This window comes from Silene latifolia, unplaced genomic scaffold (assembly GCF_048544455.1).
Source record: "Silene latifolia isolate original U9 population unplaced genomic scaffold, ASM4854445v1 scaffold_454, whole genome shotgun sequence".
NCBI classification, from domain to species: domain Eukaryota; kingdom Viridiplantae; phylum Streptophyta; class Magnoliopsida; order Caryophyllales; family Caryophyllaceae; genus Silene; species Silene latifolia.
The window spans coordinates 32,556-44,501 of NW_027413372.1; the positions used below are offsets into that span (position 1 = coordinate 32,556).

The following is an 11,946-nucleotide window of genomic DNA, read 5'->3' on the forward strand; positions in this document are numbered from 1 at the left end:
GGTTAAGAAAAAAAACCCTACTCTCCTCTTATTGTCACCGAAATTAGGGTAAAAGAGGGAGATATTTTTTTCTTCTAAATTCGGATCCCATACGTTATTCTCAGACATGGAGTCCATCTCGGATTGCATGGCTTCGAGCCATAGCTTTGAGTCGGAACAGGCCATAGCACCTTTATAAGTTGCGGGTTCATTACTCTCTAGGAGTAAAACGTCATTCTCCTCGACCTTACCAATGTATCTGTCCGGAGGATTAGAGACTATACCCGACCTCCTAGGTTCCTCAGGAATATTAACCGTATCATCAGTTGAAGGAACAACTTCCTCCATCCATTCCTCGGTTGTTGGTTCTGGAATCTCCGACAGCTCGAAGGTTCTATTACTCGTCTTGTTCTCGAGAAATTCTTTCTCTAAGAACGTCGCACTAGCCGCAACAAAAACTCGATGTTCGGTAAGCGAATAGAAGTAGTGACCAAATGTTCCTTTTGGATAACCTATAAAGTATGTCTTGACCGATCGTGGGCCGAGCTTATCCTCGCATCTCCACTTGACATAAGCCTCGCAGCCCCAAACCCAAATAAAGGACAAGTTAGGGACCGTTCCCTTCCACATTTCATATGGAGTCTTGTCGACAACTTTAGTCGGACATCGGTTAAGTATAAGAGCGGTGACAAAGAGCAAAACCCCATAATGAATCGGCACTACCGTGTGACTCATCATGGATCGAACCATATCAAGTAAGGTTCGATTTCTCCGTTCGGACACACCATTCAATTGAGGTGTTCCAGGTGGAGTTAACTGCAAAACGATTCCATAGTCTTTCAGGTGTTGATCAAACTCATTTGAAAGATATTCGCCACCCCGATCTGAACGGAGTGCTTTAAACTTTCTACACAGTTGGTTCTGTACCCTGTTCTGGTATTCCTTGAATTTCTCAAAGGACTCACTTTTATGCTTTATTAAGTAGACATATCCGTATCTACTTAAATCGTCCGTGAAAGTGATAAAATATCTATAGCCATCTCTAGCGGTAATTGACATAGGTCCACAAACATCAGTATGTATGAGTCCTAATAGGTCACTAGCGCGCATTCCAACACCTTTGAAGGAAATTCGATTCATCTTGCCAATGAGACATGATTCACACGTGCCATATGTAGAAAAATCGAATGCGGGAATAGTCCCATTATCGATGAGTTTCTTCACGCGTTTCTCATTTATGTGTCCCATTCGACAATGCCATAGATAGGTTTGATCTTTGTCACCAACCTTTATTTTCTTATTATTCACGTGTAATACTTCCGTGGTTTGATCTAAGATGTAAATTCCATTCATGGAAACTGCTTTGCCATAAATCATTTCATTGAAAGAGAAAATACAGCTATTATCCTTTATTGAAAATGCAAAACCGTCTTTAGCAAGTACGGAAACTGAAATAATGTTCTTAGACAAACTGGGTACATAGTAACAGTTATATAAAAATAACTCAAAACCACTAGGGAGTTGGATTACGTATGTTCCCTTCGAGACAACAACTCCTCGTGCTCCATTCCCGACTCTCAGGTCCACATCACCCTTTTTGAGAGGTATGATGTTCTTTAGGCCCTGCAAATGATTACACAGATGAGAACCACAACTAGTATCAAGTACCCAAGTTCCGAAACTTGCATGGTTAATCTCAATCATATGAATATAAGATGACATACCAACAGGAACGACGCGGCCTGCTTTGATGTCCTCACGGTAGACGGGTCAGTTCCTTCTCCAATGTCCAGTCTTGTGATAATGGTGGCACTCAATGTCACCGCCCTTGCTCTTTGCCTTGCCCTGTGAGCCACTAGTCTCACCAGGCACACTCTTACCGTTTCCTGGCCTTTTAAACTTTGGCTTACCTACAGCTAGGTCGCCATGAGCCTTGCCCTTACCTTTACCCTTGTTGGAAATCGTGAGAACATCCTGCTTCATACTCCCACTTAATTTCATATCCTTCTCGGTCTGTACGAGAAGGGAGTGTCACTACTACAAATCCCTTACACTAATGACACTTTTCTATTGATGCTTTTATAAAGCGTGGACCCGTAAATAACCCTCCAAATTTTATTTTTGGAAAACCGCCATATCTATGGCTAAATTAGCTGATGGCGCAATTCTAAATTCACTAAAATAAATCGTCCCCTGCTAGATAATTCACGCGCACCGCCAACTTCATCATTTCATCTTCAAAATCGATAAGAAACCCTAACCTTTAAAATTCTGGATTTCATCAGCAAATTTCTGTTCAATCACCGGCAAAGACGATTCACACTGCCAATCAATTCTAATTCTTCACCGCACAAAGACGATACAATATGCTTATTGCAAATCATAGGTACGGTTTTCTCATTCATTTTCAATCGTTGTATGTTATTGTTGGTAATTTTAATTGCTTTATAATCGGGTTATGGGCGTTCTTCCTAATTTTAATCATCAAGAAATATTATTATGTTATTGCTTAGGGTCTGGTCAGTGTTTGTTAGGGTCATAATTAAGGTCATTGATCAGTCATGAATAGTAAGTTATAATCGGGTTAAGGTTATGGGCGTTCTTCCTAATTCAGGTCATTGATCAATCATGAATAGTAAGTTTTTGATTCAAAGTAGTAGTTAAACCCTAGGATCTCTTTTATGCTGTGTTCCTGGACAGAATCGGGTAACAATAAGGGGCTCAATTAAATTTGAGCAAATGCCGTGAACGAGAGACCCACTTGCAACTCCATGGCCGTCAACTATCGGTTGTCTGCGGTTGGTGCTTCTGTGGCACTTGGGCTTTGTGGTTCAAGTTCATTGACATTAAACCTAACATAGTCTTCATGAACCGTCTCGAGTTCATTCCACTCAACTGCCACTGTGCGGAATCAAGGTAAACAGTTTCTTGGTTTGAAGAAGCCAAGGAAATTAGATATACAACAAAAATAACGCTATCCTATTAGTGTCTCAAGGCCTCTTATAATAGGCAGGCTAAAGGGTAAAGGGGTCAGATATGTACAAGAAGAAGGTTGTTTCCAAATTATCCTTATTATAAATCAGATCAACAATAACAATATCCTAGTAAGTGTAGTGACCTAAGTCGTCTCGTATTTTTTCTTTTTCCATTATGATCCGTGACCAAAGACTAGCGATTAATATGAGTGTTTCGCTCCATAAAAATAGGGAAATTAGAAACAAGATATAAAAATGTTGATGGACCGTGGGGGTGTCAAACAAATAGTGCTTTTATTAGGCAAAGGTGCCAAACGATTAGATTGAGCATTAAGTACAGAAACAATTCGTCAAAAGGATACAATCTGTTCCCCACATTTCACTGATGCTAACATCAAGATCCGACAAAGAACCGATGAGTCCGCATCACTCGTAAGGGAAAAAGAATTCACACGTATCATCAGCTATAAGCCAAAGAAGCATTAACATTCTGGTCAGTGTTTGTTAGGGTCTGCTTAGGTTCACCCTTATCATCAAAATTCACCCAAATACCAAGATATTATTTGAAAAGATGACCAATATCATTTGCGGTACATATAGTACATATCTCACAGTAAATAATTTCTTCAATTAAAAGAAATGCTAAACAAGCTGATTACTTGGGAGTACAGAGAAGTGGAGAGCAAATAAGCTCATATGATCCTGACATTGATTATCAATAGAGCATACCGGTGAGCACGGACATTCGTCAATTATAATATTCACCATTCGTTATGTATGTTTTGAGGTTGAATACAGAGATACTAAAGATGAGCCTATTTGAAACATTGAAGTTACAACATCTTCCAAGGAACCAGCACCATTAGCAGCATAGTTTTCTATAGGCCTCCCTCCATAATCCATTAACTGTCCTTGCTTCATTTTCACCGCCATGTCCAATCCCGAATTCTGGACTGACTGACTATATTGGTTTCCATTTCAGATAGTTCGGTGCTTGATAAGATTCAGATAGTTGTTGCTCGAGACTATTCAGACACTTGGTATGTATCAATCTTTTCTCTTCTTTTCAATTTTTCTCTCCAAATGTTTGTTTTTGTTCAGAACATGCAATTTCTGCTTGGTTTTAATTTCATTTCTGCTCATATTTTCATTTTTTTAGGTGTTTAATGTCACGATTTTATGATTAATTGTGGTGTTATGATAATGACGATGATTTATTTGATTAGTGTGTTAATTTTGGGGATTAGAGATAGTTCTTGCCTTAGGTAGGGTTTAACGATTTTAGTTTGCATCTGTGGTGTTGTTTGATAACTGAGACTTGAGATAGCATTTGTGATGTTGCTTGATAATTGAAGGGTGGAACTATTGTTTTAAAATAAACACTGTTTCATGTGCCCTTGCTATTTCTAGATGTCCCTTTTTGTGTTCTAAACATTGCCTGAAACTTGGTCCGTTGCAGACCATGTGGTGATAGTATTTGAGGATAATTTAAAGGCTATTCAGGTTTACCTGTGTACAGAACTAAGAACTAAATTTAAAGTGTATTTAAATAAGCACATTACCTTCCGGTCAGATGGCCATCTGCAAACCTAAATAACTAAAGAACATAATGCTACAATACTTCAGTAATGATCCAGCTCTTTCCCGTTTCAGATGCAGATGGCAGGTTCCCCCACCCAAGTTGTAATACCCTTCCGCCCACTATTATTGCAGATTACCAGCTGCCTTGACTTCCACCCCACAAAAAATACACCCTTGTTGGTGAGGATAGAAATTATGTGGTACTGCTGTACAATTTGGTGAAGGTTAAGTTAACTGAGCTTTTGGGTTTGTCTACATCTCTATTATGAGTGTATTAGTATTACCACCAGGTCTTAGTATAATGGTTATGACGGACGTATCGAGACAATATAGATCACAGGGTTAAAATCCCCCTCCTTCCCTATTTATTGTACTGGTCAGCTGGTTTAGGTGAGTTAGTAGATAGCTCAAATTCGACTTTAATTTGCTTGGCTATGTGTGTAATTTGTCGTATTTATTCGACCTGACCAGAATGTTTGAGTTAACCCCTTTTAGTGCCATAGAATGCTCAGTAGGTGAGTTAGTGACCTTTACTTGTCAATTGTATGATTTGGTTTAGGTGAGTTAGTAGATAGCTCAAATTGTATGATTTGGTTGAGTTAAGTTAGTAGATAGCTCAAATTTCTTGGCCTCCTTGTAATGTGTTTCCAGATCTGTATGTTTTGTTCCGTATTTACGAGGTACCGTGAATTTAACTACAAATCCACAATGGCCTGAATATATGTGATCCATGTGATCCAATGTTTTGTTGGACATTCGTTCTTTCAAATGTGTATGCTGTGTTTAGAGGACAAGAATTTAGCTAATGCTTTTGATAATAAGAGAAGTGAAATATCCTTCAAGATTAGCTTCTCTTTGTTCATGGACTTTTAGCTGTGTTTCATTGAGAAAGCGTTCAGTGTAAGACATTAGGACTTAGTAGTTCAGTGCGACAGGTTGTTAGGAGTTTATTGTGAAGAGTGATTAGGAGTTTTATTTTGTATGACTTATCTTTTGTGGAGTAAGTTTATGATACTAAGACCATTGGAGTGATTAGGAGTTTTATTTTGTATGACCCGAGAGTGCTGAATAGAGAGGGAGTATCTGCACTGGGGTATTCCACTTGAGTCTGACTTCTTGATCATATAATGAGCAGGCTGAATTTTTCAATCTCTCATCATGTCACACACTATCAGACTTGCTGCACTTTCAAAATTCATACATATCAGTAACTCTAATCGCAAGTGTCAGTATAGCAATTGCCCTCACCAGTATAGAAAAAGATGACGCAAATTATACACTAAGACTGTCTTACACCCTAAGATAGTTCATATGACTTCAGCCAAAGTTTGGTTCAGAGAATAATTTTTGGGTTCTCTACGATGTTCCCTCCAATTTTTTTTTTACTTTCTACCATATACCCCGCTTTTTTGTGAATCATCCGGTATACCCCTAAACTTAATTAATAGCTCCAAAATGTGACTTAAGCTAAGTTTAACGTCAAACTCCGTTAACTTGTTGTTTTGCTCAACTTATACCTACTCAGTTTACATCCACTACTACAAATCCCTTGCAAATGTGACGCTTGACCATTGACGCTTCAATAGAGCGTAGACCACATAATCGTGTATACTTTGGTTTTTATTTCAGCGCAATTATTAAAAATTAAAAATTCACCAAAATTCCAACGCGCCTAGGTATTCCGCCTAAACATATTCGTTTTTCATCTTCTTCTCCCATTTTCTACAAACAATTGAATAAAACCCTAAATAATAACTGGAAAAATCTCTAAACAATAATCCAAAATCTCTCAACAATAATCGATTTCTAGTAATCGTTCTCGCATGCCCAGCCGGAACGATTGTTTGTAGAAAATGGGAGAAGAAGATGAATTGATTAATTGAATCAATTTTTGCGATAAGGCAGCTTAATCGTTCTCGCATGCCCAGCCGTTATTATTGCTAGTAATCGTTCTCGTATGCCCAGCCGCATCTGTCGATGTGTACGATTCAATATGCCGCTTCCTTCAACAACCACTCAAGGTTATCTTCATTATCCTTCTTTTCAATTTTGAAATTGTTTGATCAATTGATTAGAATCTTACGAATTCTTTTGTTGCTAATGGTAACATATAGTTGATTACAATAAATATTTAGATTTAAATTGAAGTAAAATCGATATTTTTTAGATTTAGATTGGTATGAGGAATTATTCGCCACGGTCATGAACACTAGCATGAAAGAATATGAATCCGAGCTCAGTCATATTCAACTAGAGAACTTTTTCAAGTAATGCTTCTTTCCTGTATGATTTTTTTTGTATGAGGCTCCATCATAACTTCTGTAAAGTTGAATTATTGACTAATATTAGTGTGTGCATATTTCAAATATGAAAACGTTAAAAAAGAAGAGCCGTCAATTGATGGATGTTTACCGATATCACCTAAACATGAATTAGTTTAGTTTATTGTTGTGCTTTCCTAATTGTTGTTTGGTCTTATAATAGTTGTAGGTTCACAACAAGCATGTACTTTTGATTTCAGACTTTGTGGTAAGTTAGTAACTACTGATTTAATATATAATGAACTCTAAGTACGGTGTTTCATGGTTCAACTCACTATTTTTTCAATTAATACCCTCGATGTTTTCCTAATTCCGTTCTGAAAGTAAATGTATACAGCCTCTGAATTTGAGGATTTTCCTGGTTTCTGAGGATCAGCTGTTAACAGGTTTTACCTTTGATGATGTCATGCACTAATAGCAGTGTGCTAGTTGGCTGAGGTGCAAGCAGCGGACCAACGATAAACGATGGGTTGACGACTACCAAGTCAAGGCCACTTTCCCTGGCCATCTGCCACGCTGTCTGCTCAGTTAATGTCTTCGCGTATGGATACCATAGCTTCAAAAAACAGTTTGGTTCAGTTAATTTGATGCATTTGTCAGAGTATGATAAATCTGGTTTTCAGGCATGAAATTCTGATAATAAGAGCATTCATTTCTTACATTGTTTTTCTTGCAGTACTCTGGATCGCTCCAGTGGGATTCATTAAGAGGCGTATTTATGTCAATGTCTGAACTATATCTTATCGCGGAACAGGAACAGGAAGAGGTAAGCTTGTCAAGCAGTTTGTTGCTAATGTTATGTCAGTGACTCTTATCCTATTTTTTGGAGAGGTAATGATGCTTAAATTGTATTGTTGTATTCTCCTTTTTTTTTTCATTTCCTTTTCTGCAAGTCATTTGCAATATTCTAATTTTTCCAAATTGTTTATAGGTTATTCCTCAAGCCATCTGCTCCAGATATGGACTTGCTGTTGATGCAAATTTTGTGTGGCTTGTGCGACTACTAATGATAGCCTGCTATCCAATTGCTTATCTTATAGGAAAGGTATTGGTATGACATCTACCTTACCTAGCCCTCTTTATAATTGTAGCGAATTCCATGTCTCTAATTTTTTTTTAAGTTGACTATGATGATTTTATGTTTCTCTAGCTTTTCTTGGAAAACTTGTTAGTTAAGTTGGGTTTTAGAATTCGTCTGATGAACTTAATGAGTTTTTTTTGAGGTAACTTCCCATATCTCTCTCATCTTCATTGATAAGATGAAATATGATCTGAAAACATAATCAAAGCAATAAGCAGTGATCTACTTGTATTAAGGTATTATTCATTACTCCGTATTTACTATGATGATTCATATACATAGTTTAGATGATAGTTCACTTGTTGTCAAACTTTTTCCGTTCTGTGTTATTTCTTTCATTTTTTCATTGAATTTTGGGGTTTTTTTTGCTGTTCAATTTCTAGCTTTTTTCAGTCCTTACACTTGTTTCAAGTTAAATTATCGTTTATGGGCGAGAAGAATATTATAACTGTATGGATTGTACCATAATTGTATTTAATTGTTGTTAGTTTTGAATCGAATGAGATGAGTTACAAGTTAGAAAATGTTTTACCCACGAAAAATACACCCCGATCTATTGGTTGTTGAGTAGGGTAAGTTAATCAAATTTGAATTCATTTTTATATGTTGATTTTTATTCCACACATCCATCTTTATGTTTAAATTAGTGCAATTCAAGGAATTCAACCCTGTAGATTTGTGGAAACTTAGTTTTTTCTTGATTAATTTATTCAGTTTGTCATTCAGTCGATGGTTCTGAGTGAATAGATAACATTGCAGAATGAGCTAGATGTTTTACTTGTCTTTCCTAAGGAAAAAAATGGTGATCAAAGGTATATCACTTTAATTTCTTGTCCATTTTATTCTGTTCATTTTTACTTTAGACCTTAGTAAATGCATGTTTAAGTTTACTAATGTGAAGCTAATATGATGTTTTAGTGCTCTTTTGGTCGAAATGGACAATAATCGGTTTTATTTTGCTTCATTTAGGTTATTCTTTGGTTAATTGTAGGCTAGATGGATACTTAGGAGATAAAGTAACAAGTTGATCGTAGTTTGTTCAAGATAAATAAAGTAGTTGTATAATGGATGGTGTAACGTAAAACCGTCGTTTTCTAGTTAAAATCGACTTGGTTTAGCGTATCTTTTCTTATGTTAAACAATCTTCTTCTATTGGCTGGATAAACTATCATAATGATTAACTAGGCTTATAAGTAGATTCTTTACTATAAGGCAGCTTCGATCGCTTAATTTGAATAGGATTTAAGCACAAGATGGATCAGGTATTAATCTTACAGCGCATATGAAACACAATGCTATTGGATTTGAATGCCTACATATTTAAAAGATGTGCTGGTGCCATTTACATTAGGTGATCAAATTTGCCGTCTTTTGGTTGCATTGATCTAATATTCTTGTTTGATATTGTGTTCCTTACCACCTTGCCTAAGTTGTTTGAAATTTCATAATCAAGTGATAAATGGACTCTTACATATTTTTGAATATAGATTACTAAGCGATGTGTGTACAAATTTTCTATTACATATCAGGTTTTAAGTTATGGACAAGCTATAATTTGGGGATTTCCTCATCAGAATTTGCTGGTTGATCAAACAAGAGGCATTCAATATGCCAAATGTAGAGTAATTACTAATTATTGTGTTTCACACAAACCTCAAATGATATATTTGTTAATGTTGCAGCATTTTGTTGTTTTCACATAGTTTTTCAAGTTTCTTTATATACTAAAAATTGCCTTTTTGCATTGACCAATTTAAGGTCATTTGATGCTAACAAGTTTCTAAACCCTTTCTCTTTTGCTCTCCAGATGATGCGTTCTAAACTAACGATGCTATCAAAATATGTCTATTAAGCTTCCGATTTCAGGTACTTCACTCTTTCAATTCTATCCAAGTGCAATGAGAGTAATGGACTGTTGAAAAAAATGACGACACAGTTTGCTTAAATACTTAAATACTGGACCTCTTTAGTACTGGAAAAGCTACGACTGAAGTTATAGACATGGCAAAATCAGTCTTGAACATGAACATGGGCAGTACACAGGTATGCGTAATTTTTTTTACTTCTCCTTATATAAATCAGTCTGGAACTCTTTAATTTTGTTTCTTTTGAGTGAAGTAGTTAAGTCGCGGTTTGCTTGTGCCTCGTGGGTGCGTGTTTGTGTTGTAATTGGCTGGAGTTTCTGCTGCGACTCTAACTTATTTCTATTATTGGGAGTTCTAACTATATTTAGTTAATTGTCCTCTAATCAAGTTTTTCTTGCGCTATAATTTTCCGAGATTGTGATTGCTTTTGTGCTTTATTGACCTGAATCTAATATTGTTTAGTAGTCTCATCCTCTCGCTAATTTTCTCTCTTCTTACCTTTCGACGGGTAATTCTATTCAGCACAATTTTGAAACATTTTTGTGAAGTGTATATGTACTAATCAAATATATTCATATAAATTATATTTTCTTTGCCCGTTATAGGTTTCAGATTCATCAGATGGTGATGATGCGCCTTCAAATGTTGATTGAAGATGCGCATTCATATGTTGATTGAAGTCTCTGTGACATTACGCCTACATGATTGAAGCCCCTACCACATTCAAACTACTGGATCAGTGTCCTTGTCTAGCTAGTTACGTAGCATTTTTTACGATTTTTTGGGCTTTTACTATCTTTCGGATCCCTTTTGGTATTTTTGATTTTGTCGTACTAAAAATTACGTACTAGTTTATATTAGTTAAATTGTCAATGCTAGTTAGCTATAGTATTTGTGATGGAGACGGTATATGTATCAAACGTATAATTATTTATAAAAGTACGTGGGTACGTTATTAATTACATACGGAGTACATTGCATTATGTTTTATTTTTTATGATTTAGTAATGATAGCTAGTAGTACTATATTATTTATAGGTGTATTTAATTAATCTCTACGTACGATTTTATCAGAAATCAAAAAGCCGAAATTAGACCGTGACAAGAAGAACTGTCAATATATGAATAGTTGACGCCTAATTCCGTCTCATCGACTGACACATAAAACCATCAATAGTTGCGGAAGACGCTTAAAAGCGTCACATTTATTGACAATTAAAAGCGTCAATAGCCACCAAAGACGCTTAAAAGCGTCAATTTTGTTGACAATTAAAAGCGTCAATAGTCCATGAAGACGTTTAAAAGCGTCACATTTATTGACAATTAAAAGCGTCAATAGCCACCAAAGACGCTTATAAGCGTCAATTGTTTTGACAATTAAAAGCGTCAATAGGCCATGAAGACGCTAAAAAATGTCATAATTATTGACTAAAAAAAGCGTCAAAAAATAGTGACGGCCCAAAATTTGACGCTTTTATAAAGCGTCGATAAAAAAAAAATTGACGCTTTAAAGCGTCGAAAAACGCCTGAAAAAGCGTCACCAATGCAAGGTATGTGTAGTAGTGTGTAGCTCATGAGGACTCTTTTTCAAGTCATTCATGTAGTAGTTCGCCCTGAAAAGGGCAAAACCATCGTGAAGAGAATGAAGCATTCGGTCTATGACAATGCTCTCACTGATTTTACAATCAAGTGCCTCCAGCTTCTCGACATTCTCAATCATGTGAAGAATGTGTGGGCTAACCGGTTGGCCCTTCTGGAGTTTCGCATCAAAGAAGCGACAAGTATGCTCATATGTAACGATTCTCGTTGCTTTTGAGAACTCGTTAGTGAGCGTGGTGAAAATCTTGTTCGCACCTTGGGCAATGAAGCGTCTCTGCAAATTGGTTTCCATTGCAAAGATGAGTACGTTCTTTATCGCACCCGCTTCCATAACGAAGTCACTATAAACGAGTGACTCGTTGACTCCTGCATTGGGGCCTGGGTTTACCGGTATTGGCTCAGTTAAGTACCTGAGCTTACCGTCAGCAATGGCAAGCATTCCGTAAAATCGCCTCCCCGTCCATAAAAAGTTGGACCCGTCGTTTTTCAGACGTGTGAACTGATTCATTTGGCCCATGAATATTTTCAGCCAGGACTCGCGTCCA

The 11,946-nt window shown here is 36.7% G+C and overlaps 2 long non-coding RNA genes across 3 annotated transcripts; both read left to right on the forward strand.

Moving 5' to 3' along the window:
- Window positions 1-7,613: 7,613 nt before the first annotated feature.
- On the forward strand, window positions 7,614-8,570 carry LOC141639578 (uncharacterized). Of its 2 annotated transcripts, none has more exons than XR_012542581.1 (3): window positions 7,614-7,687; window positions 7,788-7,907; window positions 8,080-8,570. It is a non-coding gene; the product is annotated as an uncharacterized LOC141639578 (long non-coding RNA). The 2 variants fall into 2 exon arrangements; XR_012542582.1 differs by having other exon boundaries at window positions 7,788-7,901.
- A 1,072-nt stretch (window positions 8,571-9,642) lies between these two features.
- Window positions 9,643-10,764, forward strand: LOC141639579 (uncharacterized). Its single transcript, XR_012542583.1, has 2 exons — window positions 9,643-9,980; window positions 10,408-10,764. It is a non-coding gene; the product is annotated as an uncharacterized LOC141639579 (long non-coding RNA).
- The last annotated feature ends 1,182 nt before the right edge of the window (window positions 10,765-11,946 follow it).